The sequence below is a fragment of the Eschscholzia californica genome, unplaced genomic scaffold, assembly GCF_041429995.1.
Source record: "Eschscholzia californica isolate CP2 unplaced genomic scaffold, dmEscCali1.0.p SCAF_132, whole genome shotgun sequence".
In the NCBI taxonomy this organism is placed as follows: domain Eukaryota; kingdom Viridiplantae; phylum Streptophyta; class Magnoliopsida; order Ranunculales; family Papaveraceae; genus Eschscholzia; species Eschscholzia californica.
Window position 1 is genome coordinate 30,001 of NW_028238235.1, and position 5,000 is coordinate 35,000.

Sequence of the window (5,000 nt, forward strand, 5' to 3'; positions counted from 1 at the left end):
GGCGTATAACAAGAATTCTTGGAATTCCTTGGGGATTTTTGATTGGCGCTGAGTTAACCATAGCACAAAGTCGTATCTCGTTGGTTAATAAGATTCAAAAGGTTTATCGATCCCAGGGGGTGCAAATTCATAATAGACATATAGAAATTATTGTGCGTCAAATAACATCAAAAGTGTTGGTTTCAGAAGATGGAATGTCTAATGTTTTTTTGCCCGGAGAACTAATTGGATTGTTGCGAGCGGAACGAACGGGGCGCGCTTTGGAAGAAGCGATCTGTTATCGAGCCGTCTTATTGGGAATAACGAGGGCGTCTCTGAATACTCAAAGTTTCATATCCGAAGCGAGTTTTCAAGAAACTGCTCGAGTTTTAGCAAAAGCCGCTCTACGAGGTCGTATCGATTGGTTGAAAGGTCTGAAAGAGAACGTTGTTCTGGGGGGGATGATACCTGTTGGTACCGGATTCAAAGGATTAGTGTACCGTTCAAGGCAACACAGCAACATTCCTTTGGAAATAAAAAAGAAGAATCTATTCAGGGGAGAATTTAGAGATATTTTGTTCCAACACAGAGAATTATTTGATTCTTGCATCCCAAAGAATTTCCATGATCCATCAGAACAATCATTTACGGGATTTAATGATTCCTAAGAGGGGATTCATCCTTTTAACTTAACTTTAACTACCTGGTCCGGTCATTTGATTTGGTAATAAAGATATATAGTTAATAGAAAGAAATTAATGGCTTGGCGCGTGTATCAACAGTCAATCTACGGTAGAAGGTTCCATCGGAACAATTATTTATTTAGGATTTAGGGTACCGCATCTCTTAAAAAAAAAAAAAGAGGAAGCGTGGGGAGAAATGACAAGAAGATATTGGAACATAAATTTGGAAGAGATGATGGAAGCAGGAGTTCATTTTGGTCATGGTACTAGGAAATGGAATCCTAGAATGGCACCTTACATCTCTGCAAAGCGTAAAGGTATTCATATTACAAATCTTACTAGAACTGCTCGTTTTTTATCAGAAGCTTGTGATTTAGTTTTTGATGCAGCAAGTAGGGGAAAACAATTCTTAATAGTTGGTACCGAAAAATAAAGCAGTTGATTCAGTAGCATCGGCTGCAATAAGGGCTCGGTGTCATTATGTTAATAAAAAATGGCTCGGTGGTATGTCAACGAATTGGTCCACTACAGAAACGAGACTTCATAAGTTCAGGGATTTGAGAGCGGAACAAAAGACGGGAAGACTCAACCACCTTCCGAAACGAGATGCAGCAATGTTGAAGAGACAATTATATCACTTGCAAACATATCTGGGTGGGATCAAATATATGACGGGGTTGCCTGATATTGTAATCATCGTTGATCAGCAAGAAGAATATACGGCTCTTCGAGAATGTGTAACTTTGGGAATTCCAACGATTTGTTTAATTGATACAAATTGTGACCCGGATCTCGCAGATATTTCGATTCCAGCCAATGATGATGCTATAGCTTCAATCCGATTAATTCTTAACAAATTAGTATTCGCAATTTGTGAGGGCCGTTCTAGCTATATAACAAATCGTTGATTAATAATAAGATAAGTCAATTACTTCGGGAACTCCATAGATTTATTGATATTGAATCGGTTACTATTTCTGAATATCAAAAAAGAGATAAAAATAACTGGGGATATTATGTGATTACTTGGTATCCGAACTGAAATATATGATTCAAGTAGACGAGTTGAGAAAGAGATAGTGGAATCAAAATAATTCCTTTTTAAGTTCTATTTCTGTCAGAGGGCAATATGAATGTTCTACCATGTTCCATCAACACGCTAAAAGGCTTATACGATATATCCAGCGTGGAAGTAGGCCAACATTTCTATTGGCAAATAGGCGGTTTCCAAGTCCATGCCCAAGTACTTATTACTTCGTGGGTCGTAATTGCCATCTTATTAGGTTCAGCGACTATAGCTGTTCGGAATCCACAAACCATTCCGACCGACAGTCAGAATTTCTTCGAATATGTCCTTGAATTCATTCGAGACTTGAGCAAAACCCAGATTGGAGAAGAATATGGTCCTTGGGTTCCCTTTATTGGAACTATGTTCCTATTTATTTTTGTTTCTAACTGGTCAGGGGCTCTTTTACCTCGGAAAATCATACAGTTACCTCACGGGGAGTTAGCCGCACCCACAAATGATATAAATACTACTGTTGCTTTAGCTTTACCTACGTCCGTGGCATATTTCTATGCGGGTCTTACCAAAAAAGGATTGGGTTATTTCGGTAAATACATTCAACCAACTCCAATACTTTTACCAATTAACATCCTAGAAGATTTCACAAAACCCTTATCACTTAGTTTTCGACTTTTCGGGAATATATTGGCTGATGAATTAGTAGTTGTTGTTCTTGTTTCTTTAGTACCTTCAGTGGTTCCTATACCTGTCATGTTCCTTGGATTATTTACAAGTGGTATTCAAGCTCTTATTTTTGCAACTTTAGCCGCGGCTTATATAGGTGAATCCATGGAGGGTCATCATTGACTAGCTTTCAAAAGAGTCTTAGTCTTTTTTTAGCCTAAATGTATGGGCGACTCAAGATAAGCATAAGCTATTTTGGGAACATAATATATACAAATATGGTAGATACAATCTAGAGTAGTAGCAAAAAAGATTCCGATATGATTGATATTCAGGAATTGTAAAAAAAAGAGATCTAAAAGATCTTTTTCCTAAGATTCCCGGCCCATTTATGTCATACCCCCAATGAATATTCTATTTCGATTTGTTCATTCAATTACGATATTACGATTCCTGCTTTGAATAAAAATTGTTATGCTATTTGGTTCCGATGTGCGATTAAACAAAAAAACGATGTTCTATATTCTATAGAACGATTGCCATTTCATTTGAGTTAATTCAACGATTGAAAGAAATTCTAATTAATTGCATGCAATTAGATCAATCAAATTCTGATATTGTATTGATATGTAATGATTTAGGCTAATGAATCCGTCTATTTGGATTCATGCGGGATAATGATAAAGAAAAGGCAAAGAATAATTTACAGATGAGAAAAAAATAGGTTAGGAGGTCGAATTAGGCATATATAATGGCTATAAGCCAACTCTTGTGTATGTTTCAAAGGGGGATTCTCGAATCCGGATGTAATGTATATAAGATGGGAATAGTTGGTTTACGCTATGTAAGAAACATATGTATATGTGATATTATATATTGACTAGTTATATTATGAACTATTCATAGATCTTATTTCCTTTACGATCCCACTGTGAATTTAGATGAGAATCCCAATAGAAAAGTCCTCCCATTTCATCTGTTTATTCATTCATCACAGACGAAATGGAAGGACTAGAGCCGTAGGGATTGATAAAGACTCCATGGGTGGGAACTAAAAACGAGATATAGAAGTCGTTCTGATGATTCAATAATATCATTACTTCAATTCAAAGTTCTTAGTTACTTCAATTGGATATATCTTAGGTAAGTAATAATTCATTGGTTGATTGTATCATTAACCATTTCTTTATTTTGGTGCGAGGAGCTTACCATGAATCCACTGATTTCTGCCGCTTCCGTTATTGCTGCTGGATTGGCCGTAGGGCTTGCTTCTATTGGACCCGGAGTTGGTCAAGGTACTGCTGCGGGACAAGCCGTAGAGGGTATCGCGAGACAACCAGAGGCAGAGGGTAAAATACGAGGTACTTTGTTGCTTAGTCTGGCTTTTATGGAAGCTTTAACAATTTATGGGCTGGTCGTGGCATTAGCACTTTTATTTGCGAATCCTTTTGTTTAATCCTAGAAATTTGACAGTTTTTTCTTATTTTATTGCCTTGAATTTGCCACTTATTTTTTTGAATTATATCAAGATTTCACTCCTACAATCACTTATTCGTTGAGACAATATCCCGCGGGAAGGACTGATTTGAGGATGAGGAATTAGCAGACCCACTCGCTTTCTTTCTTCCCGTTCTTACTCCAATTGAAACCTTTTTGGTTTTTAGAAAGCGTTGCAACAAACGAGGTATTTCACAATTGACATGAGATCTGGACCTAATTCGAATAAGTATTTTTCTTAGTGGGAACTTCAATTACAATAAATAATAAAACAATTGAAAACTAGAATAATGAAATCTATTTAGAAATCAATAAAAAAAAAGGGATGAAGTGATACAAAATGAACTCTGTTTGATTTTGTTAGTCCTATCTATAAGAGGAGATCATATGAAAACTGTAACCGATTCTTTCGTTTCCTTGGGTCACTGGCCATCCGCCGGGAGTTTCGGGTTTAATACCGATATTTTAGCAACAAATCCAATAAATCTAAGTGTAGTACTTGGTGTATTGATCTTTTTTGGAAAGGGAGTGTGTGCGAGTTGTTTATTTCAAGAATAGGCTGGATCTAACCAGCTGCATTTTCTTTTTTTCTTTATAACTATAACTAGGAAAGAAGGGTGCACGATCTCGCGAATTACTTCTGAATAAGTTAAGAAATCATATGGACGAACCATAGCATTTCGTGACTCATTGGTAAATCCACTTTGATTCTCTATCAACCAATAATGTGGGACTATTAACATGGTTAAAACTAAACCGTTTGAAGTCCAGGCGCGACATGGTACTCTTTCTACCACTATGTTAGTATGGAGATGGTTTCAAAATAAATAGTTGGCAATTTATCCGATATATAACACTCATACCGATAAAATGATTTGAACCAGTTACTGGAAAAATGGGCACCCTACCCTTTTTCCAATGCTGAATCGACGACCTATGTATAAAGTAAAAAGCATTTTTTGAATTTTCAGAAAATTAATAAAAAAAAAGAAACAACTTTGCCGATAATTACAGATTTTTGTCTGGTCGGAAGAGTCCTCCGAATGTTCTGGTCTTGGATCAATGATCTATTTTCCATTTTGGAATATGAACAGAGAAGAGAGGATAGGCTCATTACATAAAAAAAAAGATACGGAAATGCCCCATAAGTA